General features: G+C 35.7%; 1 pseudogene; it reads left to right on the top strand.

Annotated features, from left to right (window-relative positions):
* The window catches only part of LOC107138379, a 34,858-nt pseudogene extending 20,866 nt beyond the window's left edge, over positions 1 to 13,992 (top strand).
* Positions 13,993 to 14,556: the final 564 nt, after the last annotated feature.

The following is a 14,556-nucleotide window of genomic DNA, read 5'->3' as shown; positions in this document are numbered from 1 at the left end:
CCAGGATCATATGCAATTTGTTGCTGCTGATCCTCATAAGGTCCCTTTCCTAACAACATATCTAGATTTCTCTGAGGATAACCAGCTGCTGCATTTCGCCTAGCCGTCTCCTTGCAAAATTCCTCATTGGCAACCTTCCATAACAGGTATTGTCCTCCATTTAGCACAGCTTTACACATATTAGCCCAATCTGCTGGCGTCATGTTCAAGTTGTTAATGGATTCGACCATGCTTACAGTGAAGGGTGCTTGAGGACCATAGGTTGTTACAGCCTCTTTTAGCTGCTTCACTGTTTTGAAATTTAAAACTTGGTAAAATCGCTGCCCTCCTGCCTCAAATACAGGGCATGTTAATATTTGAGATCTTGTCTCAGGATCCCAACTATCAACTGCGGGGGTTGGGGACCTCCCAGCATATGGAGGTGGCCTTGTTAGTTGGACACTTACGTCCTCTGGTGATAGAAAGGTGTTAGTAGCAGTCTCCTGTTGTAACTTTCCCCCTGATGGCTTTTTCTGTTTTACACTTTCTTTCTCTGTCTGACTAGCTTGAGAGGCCTTCTCTTTTACTTGAATCTTTTCCTCTGTCTGACTAACTTGAGAGACCTTCTCTTTTACTTGAATCATTATGTCTTCTTCTTCCTCTACCATTGTCTGAACTGAAGGCTTTGGACTAAGCAAACAAGATATGAACGTCCACAATGGCAATGTGCCAACTGGCAGAGTCCCTGGGCTTTTCTTTTCTATTCTTTTTAAATCTTCACCATGATGGTTCCATTGTGATATATTTAACAACTCCTCCTTAAAAAGCCATGGGCTACATTTTTGTATTGTATCAACGTATGCCCTGATTGTTCTTGATTTTACTGAGATGCCTCCTTCCTCTAACAATTTACTTAACACTCTTTCAGTTTGTTTTTTACTAATTTCTGATCCCGTATTTCTACTATAATACAACTCAACAAGATAACGCCTAACAAAACTGAAACTGAGTGAAACAAAATTGGAACAACACAAAATCATTATAATAGCCTCCTGAAATGTCCATCCATCCTTTCTCCCTATCTGTTCCTCAGATGTGAGCGGTTTTTCTTCCATCTTACACATCTCCAGGGACAGGCAACTTAAAACAAAAGTGAAACAAAATAACAAAAGAAGAATCTTAAAATGGCTACCCATCCTCTTGCCCTGCCCTCAGGGGCGAGCAGTTCACTTACCCTCAGTCGCTCCCCGTACGGGCCACCAAATGCCGCAGTCTGGCTGGGCACAATCAGGAGCCACTTGTCAAAAGAAACTAACTTTATTTTTAGAACCACACACGCCAAACAAAACAGCCTCTCAGAAAAAACCCTCAGAGCCTCAACTGCCACCACCGGCTTTCCACAAGCCTCCCTCTCCCACCCAAGCCTCTCTCCACCTCCCACAATCCTCCTGCTCTTGAGGCCGATTGGCTGGGTCACGTGGGCGGAGCCAAAAAAAGTCCCCCAATGAGCAGCTCCGTGGTCTGAAAGGGCAGGGAAACAGTCCAATGAGCATCACCGCAGAGGAGCCAATCAGCTAGATGTTGCTGGGGCCGAGGAGCCAATCAGCTAGATGTTGCTGGGGCCGCTGTGAGCCAATCATCAGCCGGCAGCTGGAAGTTTGCTGGCAGCTGGAAGTTTGCTGGGGCCCCTTTGGCTGTGGCTCTCAACAGATGGACACAATACCTTTATTTTATTTGTTTATTTATGTGGTCCTGAGGATTGAACCCAGGGCCTCACATGTGGGAAGCAAGTGCTCTATCACTGAGCCACAGCTCCAGTCCCAAAAGTGAATTCTATTTTGATTTGACAAGAATTACACTTAAGTATGGGAAACTGTTTATTGTAACTGTTTAGGTTTTTTATATACATTTTTTAAAGACATTCAAAATATATCATTAAATGAGAAAAGCGAGTTGTAAAACAATGTATGTATAGGAAAGGGATAATTATTTTTATTTGCTTATAAAAAGCATAAAGAAAAAGCAGAGGCTATATAAGGAACTAATAAATGAATTGATATATAGGATGAAATATGTCTAAAATGACAGGACATGAAGAAAGTGAGACTTCTGAAAATATGTCTTTTATATAGTTTTTATTTTTATTTATTTATTTTGTTTATTTGTTTTTGTTTTCTTTGGTACTGGGGTTTGAATCCAAAGGCTCTTAACAACTGACCCACATCCTTAGCCCTTTATAAAACTTTATTCAGAGACAGGGTCTTGCTAAGTTGCAGTGTCTGAGTTTGAATCTCAGCCTCATGAGCCATAATTTTTTATTTTTAAATCATGTAAAACCATTAATGATTTTAAAATAGCAGTATGTTTAAAAATAGGTACCAGACACTGATTCATTGCTGGTGGGACTGCAAATTGGTACAACCACTCTGGAAAACCGTATGGAGATTCATTGGAAAACTTGGAATGGAACCACCAATTGACCCAGCTATCCCACTCCTTGGTCTATACCCAAAGGACTTAAAATCAGTGTACTACAGTGATGTACCCACCTCAATATTTATAACAGCTCAATTCATAATAGCTAAACTGTGGAACCAACCTAGATGCCCTTCAGTAGATGAATGGATAATGAAACTCTGGTATATCTACACAATGAAATGTTACTGAACCTTAAAGAAGAATGAAATTATGGCATTTATAGGTAAATGGACAGAGCTGGAGAATGTCATGCTAAGTGAAGTAAGCCAATCCCAAAAAACCAAAGGCCAAATGTTTTTTCTGATAAGTGGATGCTGATCCATAATGGGAGGAAGACAAGGGGAGAATGGGGGAACTTTGGATTGAGAGAGGGGAGAGAGAGGAAGAGAGGGTGTGTGTGTAGGAGAAGATGGTGGAATGAGACAGACATTATTCCCCTATGTACAGGTATGATTGCATGAATAGTGTGACTCTACATCATGTACAACCAGAGAAATGAAAAATTGTGCTCCATTTCTGTAAAAAAAAATTAAATTAAAAAGCTTAAAAATAGGTACCAGATGCTTATTTAAAAATTTAAAAAATGGAATACCCTTTAATCCTAATATACAATACCATAATATCCATAATATCCAAGTCCCTTCATAGATACATAAAATTAAAAATATAAAAACACCAATTTTTAATAATTTGTCTTATAAGTTCTTTACTTTTCCACTAATGTTGGATAGATTTGCCTAAATAAAAAGTAATTATTATGGTTGCAAATTTTCAGTTATAGCTTAGGTTGAGATTGATCAAGTTTACTTTGAATTTAATTCGAACAGACACTTCTTGGACTCCCTACTATATGGCAGTAAATAAAATCCACAGATATCCTGCCCTTGTGGATATAACATTCAAAGTGGCTAGAAAAATTAGGAATACCAACAAAAATAATAACTGTTAATATTATTAAGTCTTATGAGAAAAAAATGAGAAAGAAGAGCCACACAAGAGGGATCCAGAGTACCAGGGAGAAGGTCAGGAGTTTAATTTTAAATATAACCACCAGCACGTAGCTAATTGAGATGGTAACATTTTAACATGAACTTCAATATTGCCTGAGTGCTGGCCATGTAGATATCTTGGGAAAGAGTATTTGAGGGAGATGGAATAACTGAGACAAAGGACCAATGGCAGGAGCACACTTTAGCTACATAAGGAACAACAAAGAGGCCATTGCAAAATGAATACCAAGGAGAAGAAAAGAGGTTAAATGGAAGCAGATGCACTAGAACATGTCAGGTAGATTTGTTTTTATTTTATTTTATTTATTTTTTTGTGGTGCTGGGGATTGAACCCATGGCCTTGTGCATATGAGGCAAGCACTCCACCAAATGAGCTATACCCCCAGCCGTATATATATTTGATGAAGCTAGAGATCACCGTAGATTTCTGAACAACAGTATGATGCAATGTGATTTATGTTTAGAAGACTAGGTTTTATGGAACAAAAGCAGAAGCTGAAAAATCATTTATGAGATTATTGTAGTAATCCAGGCACAAGATGTACTGGCTTGGGGAAAGTGGTAAGCAGAATGGTGGAAATTCCAGTTCAGACTCCAGATATATCTTGTAGGTACATAGAAAGTTATCTGATTGTGTGAGAAAGTGGTCAAGCATCAGTTTATATTTTTGGCCTCTGTAGCACAAAGAAAAATGAAGTTGCCTTCAACCAAGACTGAAAATTGCTGTACAAAAAGTCACAGTCACACATGGATAGGACCATAAGGAAATGAGAAAAACACAGATTTGACAAGGAAAACCTTCCCAGAAGAGAAGTAGTAGATGCAGATCAAAGTAATTAATTCCACAGCTGTTACAGCTTGGATCTGAAATGTTACCCCAAAGCACATGTGTTAAAAGCACAATTCCCAAAATAGCAAGGTTGAAAGATGCAGCATAGCTGGAGGAAATCAGGTCACTGGGAGCATACCCTTGAAGAACATATCTTGTCCCTATCTCCTACCCCCATCTCTCTATCTCCAGCTTTCCAGCTGCCACAAACTGAGCAGCTTTACTTCACCATGCCCTTCCACCATGATGTTCTCCCTCACCTTGGGCCAAATGCAAAGGGGTTGTATAATCACTGAGACCTCTGAAGCAATAAGCTGAAATGAACCTTTTCTTCTGTCATAGTGACAAAAAGCTGAATAACACACCAGCTATATTCTGCAATATTATGATCAGTCAAATGTGAGATTCTCACTTTTCCATCCCATTCACCAAAACTCTTAGGAGACAATGACTTCTGTTGCCATGTGCCTTGGAGACTGAAGTTTTAAGCACAGCTTTGTTCCAAACAAGAGTCTGAACTGTAACACTATTCCATCAAACTAAAGGTGATGAATATTTAAATTAATGAATGATAATACTAGTATCCCTGACTATAAAGTAAGCTTATAAGTGAAATTAACTCTCCGATGTTGACACTAAAGATGATAATAAAAGATAATAGTCTAAAAGTCTCAAAAGTCTTATACTGACCTTGTAATGCCAAATATAATTTTGCAAAGCAGACTTTCTTTTCTATTTATTTTGCAATTTCTCTGTTTTGTTTTTATTGTAATTGTTAATGCATATTAATTGTATAGATCAATGGGTTTCATTGTGACATTTCCATACATGGACATATTGGGTTTTGAGTACATTTACCTTCCCTTCAACTTTCTCCTAACCTTCCCTCTATCCCCTCTCCCTATGGGAATCTTTCCTGACCCTGGTACTCTCTCTTCTACTTTCAGGTCATCTTTTTTGTTTATTTTTTTATGTACAAGATATGTGATACTTGTCTATGTTTAGCTTATTTTGTTTAATGATGTCCTCCACTTCCATCCATTTTCATGAAAATGACATATTTCCTTCTCCTTTATGATAAATACCCCATTGTGTATTTTCTTTATTCATTCATCAGTTAACAGGCACTTAAGACTGATTTCAAATCTTGGCTATCGTGAATAGTGGTACAACAAACAGAAATGTAAATGTTTCTTTTCTATGCTGACTTCATTTCCTTTGACTAAATATCCAGGAGTGGTATAACTGGATCATATGGTATTCCATTTTCAGTTTTCTGAGAAACCTTCAAACTGTTTTCTACAGTGGCAATACTAATTTACATTCCTACCAACAGTGCATAAACATTCCGTTTTCTCCACATCCTTACCAGTGTTTGTTATATTTTGTTTTTTGGTAATAGCCATTCTGACTGGGGTGAGGTGGAATATCAGTGTAGTTTTGGTTTGCTTTTCCCTGATGGCTAAAGACATTGAGTGCTTTTGTGTGTATTTATTGGCCATATGTAATTCTTTGGAGAGGTGTCTGTTCAGATCATTAGCATAATTTTGATTGGATTACTTGTTCTTTTTTGTCTAATAGTTTTTAGTAAAAGAATAAAATAAACTACATAGTTCACACTATTTCTTTAATAAGTAAACAAGGGATCATTTGGTTACTGCTCTCTGCTAGCCATTTAGATTAGCATGAAGCACACACAATAGAGGATATGTATATTATTCAAAAAGATGATATTCTACTTGGACAATAAAGATTGGCATAGCTGATTTAAATAGAGAATAATGAGAGCAAAAGTAGTCAAGTATGTAGCGCTTTCAAACTTTAGGGTGATTATGAATATGTAGGTTTCTTAAGCCTCAACGTCAGAAATTCTAATTCAATAACTCTCAGACTCACATGTAACCATGACAATTATATAAAAACATAGTTTTGCTCAATGAAATCAATAAGGTTGAATGATATAATCAATAATGTACTTTCAATATCTAAATAATGTACTAGAAATATATGTATAAAGTCTGTGAGGCATGGAATGTAACTCAAGAAAATAAATTATCATCTGAGCCACTAGTTTCCCTGCTAATCTCTCACACACTCTTCAATAAGGAATAATGTTCAAGACCAGGCTTGTAATACATCCTTTCTCAGACACAGTCTCACATATAATAATTGACTAGGAGTGAGTCAGAATGTATTCTAAGCTTCACGAAAGTGCAGCATCAAACTTTACAGTATTTGGAAGGGATTTGAGGTTGAACAGGTCATATGTACTTTAACTTTGGACTAGAGGCATTCAGTAATCTCAGAACTGTTATACTTCAGTTTTACACTAAAATGAGACTTAGAATAAAAGATGCTGCAGAAACCAAATCAATAACAATGCCATATGATTTACTGTAACATCAAAAACATGAAATAGTATATTTTATCATATTTTCAGTATAAAATAATATATTTTATACTGAAAACTATAAAATATTGCTAAAGGGAATTTAAAGAATCAATAAATTGTCAGGCGCAGTGGCACATGCCTGTAATTCCAGCAACTCCAAAACCTGAGGCAGGAGGATCATGGGTTCAGTGCCAACCTCAGCAAAAGCAAGGTACTAAGCAACTCAATGAGACCCTGTCTCTAATAAAATCCAAAATAGGGCTGGGGATGTGTCTCAGTGGTCAAGTGACCCTGAGTTCAATCCTTGGTAGCCCCCCAAAAATCAGTAAGTTGAAAATATATTTAGTATATTGTTCAGAAGACTAAGTTGAATTAAATGGCATATTTTCTTAGATAAATTTAATAAAATCAAAATCAACATCCAGCAGGCTGTTTCATAGTAACTGACAAGTTTATTCCAAAATGTGCATGCAAATGCAAAAGTCCTAGAAGAGCCAAACTATTTTGAAAAGAGAACAAATTTGGAATACTGAAAATTACCTGATTTCAATATTACTTTAATGCTATAGCTTAAAAGAAATTGTGAGTATTGCCTTTCGACACAGTGATCAGGGAGAAACAGATGGAGTCCAGATACAGACCTACATAATTTGATCAGCTTACTTTGTTTTTTGACAAATATTTCTGTGCTAAGCTGAAATAGTGGCACTAAAAGAATAAAACAGCGGTACTAAAGATTTTTTGGAATGTATTAATATTGCCATATAAAGAAAAGGGTCTTTTGCAGATATGATTAATAAGGTTAAGGATCTTGAGAGGGGAAGAATTTTTTGGATTATCTGGGTGGGCTATAAATCCAATCACAAGTGTCTTTCATGAGAGAGTAAGGCTGTAAAAGAATAAAATAAGGGGTCCTGCACTTGTTTTTTCATTTGTGGGTGTCTGGTTTCAATCCCTAGCAGGAAAGTCAGGGGCAGGGAAATCTTAAAATTGCCTGGCAGCTTTTTAAAAGAAATTAAGTTGGTGCTCCACTACTTAGGCATTCTGATTACTAGGTCTGAGATGAGTTCCAGGAAACTTCATTGCTAAATCTCTCCAATCTTTAAGCCGATTAAAAGTACCAATACTTTGATAAAGTCACTGTTCACTTGTCAAGTAGGTAGGCAGGCATCAGTGCTAAGAGAGTGGTCTTTGTCTCCAAACTTTGTAATTCTTTGGAGATTTTTGTATAATTTTCTCATCCATGAGCAGCTCATAAACATTGTTTTCCAGTTATTTTTCAGTGAACATATTGAGAGTATTGTCTACAGGCTTATTAGATTTTTTAATCAAATATATTTTTATGCATGCATATATAATATAAATAATACATAATATATCACATCTAATATATTATTGACTTTGGAAAGATTTTATTAAGGTAAATATCTCATAATTTTTATTCTACTGACATGTATCATATATATGCCACTGATAAATGAAATAGTATTATACAATTAGCATCGGGAGTTGGAATTCCATGAAAGGATTTTCTTATTTTTGTAGAAAATATCAACTGCTTCCACAGAAGCAGCACAATTTACCCTTCATCCTAAGGTGTGCATATAAGTTAGAGAACTCCTGATCAGTGCCTTGTGCCACATTATTCTGGATAAATAATAATTAATTTCAATGAGAATCTTCCTAGAACGCAATGAAAATACAACCTGCTTCATAGTTTGTAAGTGTTTCCAAACCAATGATTCTCAAGTATCAGTAAATGATCTATATTAGACTTCTCTAAATATTTTTATATAGAATCGAGTCCAACAATCTACCTTGGATTTAATTTAAAAGAATCTCTGAGGATAAGTCTCAGAATAACACAGCACAATTTTCATAGAATTCCAATTTCAAATTGTGCTGCCAAAAAACTGTTTCTTTTGGGGTGTGCTTTTTTAAAAAAAATGAATCTGAGGGACTAGGGTTGTGGCTCAACGTTAGAGTGCTCGCCTCGCACATGAGAGGCCCTTGGTTCGATCCTCAGCACCAACTAAATAAATAAAAAGAGATGTTGTGTTCAAATACAACTAAAAAATAAATATTTTAAAAAAACAAATAAAGATATAAAAAATTTTAAAAAAAGAATCTGAATTTAAAACTGGTCGGAGTTTAGAACTACTCTTTTAAATGACAGAGAATTAGTATAAGACTTGAGATGAGTGAGTAGTACAGTGGTCAGAGAGGACTTGCGATTGCATGCTGCTGTCATCCAGGAAGAATGACTTTTTCTCAGATAAGACCAAAGCATTAGCACACAGAAGGACATACTTATACCAGTAAACATGCCACCATCACCACCATCACCACCACAACAAAAACTCAAGTTTGTTTTGTGGTGAGGTGAAAAGTTAGCATGTAGAACAGCCTGTGTAAGCGCTCAACTTCTACTTGCTATTGTATCTCTGCATGAAGTATTCTAGATTCATTTTTTTCCTTCAGTATTCTATAAATATTACCCTGATGTCTTGCATGCAATATTTCTGTTGAGAAGTCTGAATCAGTTTCTCTTGATCCTTTATGAATGAGTAGCATTTTCCTCTCTAAAAACTTAATGTTTTTGTTTGTTATCTTTCAAATTTAATATATCTAGAAATGTTTATCATTGCTATAACAAATTGTAATTGGTACACAGTATTGAATACATTCAAATGCCAAATGATAAGGATTTAATTAAATATTGAAATGGAAACACACTTAATTAAATATTAAACTATGTGATAATAGACCACAAATTACTTTAATGTCTTCTATTCTGTAAGAATTTTTTCATTTATGCAACATTTTCTAAAGCACCTAGTAGTATATAAATTTTAGTTTGCTGAAGAATGTTTACTGTTTTTCAACTAATTTATTTTTAAATTGAAAAATAACATTATATGAATTTATCATGTATTGTATGATGTTTTGACAAATATATACATTATAGAATGGCTGAATCTAGCTATTTGATATAAGCGTTACCTCACATAATTGTAACTCTTTTTAGTGGGAAAACTTCATATCCACTTTTGGCATTTTTCAAGAATATAAGATATTGGCTGGGTACAGTGGTGCATACCTGCAGTACCAGCAACTCAGGAGGCTGAGGCAGGCAAGTTAAAGGTCAGCCTTGGCAGCTTAGTGAGGCCCTGTCTCAAAATAAAAGTAAAAAAGGACTAGGGGTAGCTCAGTTAAATATAGGTAGGTTAAATTCCCAGTATCATAAAAAAAAGAATGTGAAGTATTGTTAGCAATAGTTAATGACAGACCTCTTGAACTCATTCCTCCTATCTAACTGAAATTTTGTAACATTGAACAACATTTCCCAAACTCCCCTGCCCCCAACCACAGCAGTCCCTGGAAACCAACATTATATTCTCTACTTCTATGAGATCAACTCTTCCAGGTTCCACATATTAATTAGAACATATAATAGTTCTCTTTAGGTGTCTGGCTTATTACACTCAATATAATGTCCAGCTCTATTAGAGTTGTAGTAGACAAAAGACTTGCATCTTTTGGTGGCTGAATAGTATTTTATTGTGCATATATGCCATATTTTTTAACCTTTCTTCCATTTACTATTTTTTTTCCATTTACCATTGTTAAAGATGGAAACTAACATGATTTGGAGGTAGAATAATATGTATTTAACTTCCTGTAGCAATTTAAAGCCCTTATATCATCTGATTGCAATATAGCAAAGTACATATAGGCAAGTATAGGTATTAACTTAGTCTCAATTCTGGATTTTAAAAGTGTATAGATACATCTAACACAATATAGGAAAAGAAGAACAAAGTTGAAGGACTCACTATTTGATCAAGACTTATTACAAATCTACAGTAATCAATATAGCACAGCTGTTGGCAAAATATTAACCATGTAGATCAATACTACAGAATGGAGAGCTCAGATATAACCCCAAATAAATATAGTCAACTGAGTTATGGCCAAAGGACAAAGGGAATTCAATTAAGAAAAATATTTTTTCAACAAATATTGCTGAAAAGTTGGACATGTATATGCTCAAAAAATAAAATAAAATAAAAACTAGACACAGACCTCACACCATATAACTACAATAGACCCCCAATAGCCAAGGTAACTTTGAGCAAAAAGAATATAGCTGGAGGCACTGCACTTTTTGATTTCAAAATATATTACAAAGCTTCAGTAAGTAAAACAGTACTGCACTGGCACAAAAACAGACTGGCCTCCCATCAGTTGTATATGAAGTTAACTGATCTTTAAGAAGGACTTCAAGAATACACAGTAGGGAAATGAGTCTTTTCAATGAAAGTTATTGGCAGATTGTACAGCCACTCACAACAATAAAATTGGAAACTCATATTCATAAAAATAAACCAAAAGCATATTAAAGACTTAATGCAAAGCCAAAAATCATTTTTAGAAGAAAACAAGAGGGAAAACCTTCATGATCTTCATGATTTGGGCCTGGATATGAGTCCTTAGACTTGATAAAAAAATTTTTTAAAGCACAGGAAACAAAAGCAAAAATAAATGAGTGACATTACATCAAACTAAAACAGAAAAAAAAAAATTCAATAAAATGGAAAGACAGCTATTGGAATGGGAAAACATATTGTGGAACCATGTATCTGAGAATAGGTTAGTATCCGAAATGTGTAAGGAGCTCCTAAAACTCAATAGCAAAAAAACAAACAAATAATCTATTAAAAATGGTTATAAAACCTGAAAAGATCTTTCTCCAAAGAAAACATACAACTAACCAATAGGGTAAGCACATTAAAAAGGGTTCAATATCGCTAATCATCAGGGAAATGGAAATAAAACCACAGTATGATTTTACACACCACTTAGGAGAGCTGTTGTCAAAAAAGCAAAAGGTAGCAAGTGTTGACAAGGGTGGGCAGAAAAAGGAACCCCTGTACATTGTTGGCAGGAGTGTAAATTAACATAGTCGTTATGTAAAACAATATAGAGATCCTTAAAAAGCTTACAGGTAGAACCATCATATGACCCAGAAATCACACTTCTGGATAGATGTTTAAGAATTAACTCAAAATGGATCATAGACCTAAATGTAAGACACAAAATGATAAAAACATTATAACATAAAATATAAAGGTGGTCTTGGGCTTGATGTGATTTTTGCACAAGATTAAAAATCATGATATTTAAAAGAAAACAAAAGTGAGACATTGTATTTTATTAAAATTTTCAAATGCTGTTCTTTAAAATAGACTGTTAGGAAAATGAAAAGAAAATTCACTGGGAGAGAGTTTTACAAAATACACCTCTGATGAAGAACTTGTAGTCAATGTATACAAAGAACTCTTAAACTCAACAATAAGAAAATAAATTTATTCAAACATGGACAAAAGATCTTTTCACCAATGAAAGCATAGAGAAGGCAAGTTTTTATATTAAAAGATGCTCAATATCATGCTATTATGAAATTGTAAATTAAAATAACAAACACTATTAGAATATACAAAATAGGGGCTGGGGTTATGGTTCAGTGGTAGAGTGCAAGACTTGTGTATGTGAGGCACTGGGATCGATCCTCAGCACCAAATAAAAATAAATAAAGGTATTGTGTCCATCAACAACTAAAGAAATAATTTTTTTAAAAAAGAATATCCAAAGAAAAAAACAAACCTGACAATACCAATTTCTAACAAAGATGGAGAATAATATGAACTCTCATTCACTGTTGTTAGGAAAGTAAAATGCAACATCTACTTTGTAAGACTATTCAGTCATTTCTTAACAATACTAAACACATTCTTACCATATATTCAGCAATGCTCCTAGGTATTTATCCAGTTGAACGGAAAATTTACGTCTACACAAAAATATTTTTAAACCCCGCAAATAAGTTTTTGTTAAGAATAAAAATTCCAATACCCCTCCATTTCTTGATCAACGTGGATTTAACTTTTTTCCTGGTAATGCTGATTTCTCTACCTGGGGGACAAGTGGATCTCAGGGACAATCAACACAAAGTTCTGTTTATAGTGGCAGTTATGGCTATCCACCTAGTTCTCTAGGGAGAGCTATTACTGATGCACAGGCTGGATCTGGCAATGATACTTTGAGTAAGGTGCCCGGCATTAGCAGTATTGAGCAATGCATGACTAGACTGATAATTGATGGTGACCTGACAGCTGCAGTGACTAAATCTGTAGGTACAGCCTTGAGCAGCAGTGGTATGACTAGCATTGCAACCAATAGTGGACCCCCTGTGAGCAGTGTGACACCTAAACCAACCTCCTGGGCTGCCATTGTTAGGAAGCCTGCCAAACCTCAACTGAAACTTAAACCCAAGGGCAATGTGGACATTGGGGGTTCTACTGTACCACCACCTCCTATAAAATACAGCATGAATATTGGAACTTGGGATGAAAAGGGGTCAGTGGTGAAGGCTACACCAACCATCCAGTTTTGCCTCCTCAAACTATAATCCAGCAGCCTCAGCCATTAGTTCAATGGCCACCATTGGTGCAAAGCCAACTTCCTCCGCAGCAGCTTCAACCACCACAACTACAACAGCAACAAGGACCTCAGCCATAGGCTCAGCCACACCAAGTGCTGCCTCAGCCACCACAGCTGCAGAATTGCTGGGTAGCTCTTCAGAACAGGGGAGCGGGCTTCAGCCAGAACAATAGAGTGGGCAGTGAAACTTTGGTTTGTACATGTCAGTGCTTCACCTTCTAGCATAGAAGTGCATCCAGGACTGGAAAAGCTGAAGGCCATAAACAACTATAATCCCAAAGACTTTGATTGGAACCTGAAGAATGGACGTGTGCTTATAATTAAAAGCTACTCTGAGGATGACATACATCGTTCCATTAAGTACTCTATCTGGTGTAGTACTGAGCATGGTAATAAGCATTTGGATGCAACCTACTGTTCCCTGAATGGGAAAGGCCCATTCTAGTTACTCTTTAGTGTGAATGGCAGTGGATGTTTTTGTGGGGTGGCTGAAATGAAATCTATTGTGGACTATAATGCATATGGTGTCTGGTCTCAGGATAAAATGGAAGGGCAAATTTGAAGTTAAAGGGATCTTTGTGAAAGATGTTCCCAGTATACGGCACATTTGCTTAAAACACAATGACAATGACCCAGTAACCAATTCAAGGGACACTCAAGAGGTACCCCTAGAAAAAGCTAAGCAAGTGCTTAAAATAATTGCTACTTTGAAGCACACCACCTCAACCTTTGCACATTATGGAAAGTGTCAAGGAGAGGAGGAAGCCATGCATAGGGAGATAAATAGAAACAAACAATAGGGAGATGTCCTATTGAAATTACAACACTAATGACATAGACTCTGTAAATGCTTAGTAAGTCAAAAAAGACATTATTAAAGCTTTTTTTATGCTTAAGGTGACATCTTTGAACACTTTAATACAAAATTGACTCTTCATGTAATGGTATTCATCAGCACATCTGCCCTTATACTCACACTGAACACACTTGAGAACTGTAACTTCACCAAGCACTTTCTGTCCTGAAGCTTTACCAGTATCTGCTGTCTTTTATAATTATGCACCCTAGCTAAGCCACAGAAGACTGAGTGAAGGCAAGGATTCAATAACTCTTTAAATTTGTTAAATACTAACAGTTAACCATTAGAAGTGGTTCAATGAGGTAAGAGTCACACTGCTTCAAATTTTTCTGTGTTGTAGTTTTTAAATGATTAATTTTTAGCTATTTCAACAGATTAAAAGCAAACTAATCATGCCATATTTAATCATAGAGTTCAAGTCTAAATGTTTATGTGAAAAATATTATAGTAAACTTTTAATATGGCAAAGCAACCTTAAGCTCTATTTTAGCCAAATGAAACATAA

This window comes from Marmota marmota, unplaced genomic scaffold (assembly GCF_001458135.2).
Source record: "Marmota marmota marmota unplaced genomic scaffold, marMar, whole genome shotgun sequence".
In the NCBI taxonomy this organism is placed as follows: Eukaryota; Metazoa; Chordata; class Mammalia; order Rodentia; family Sciuridae; genus Marmota; species Marmota marmota.
Note: the sequence above shows the minus strand (reverse complement) of the source record. Positions and strands in the feature narration are given on the sequence as shown.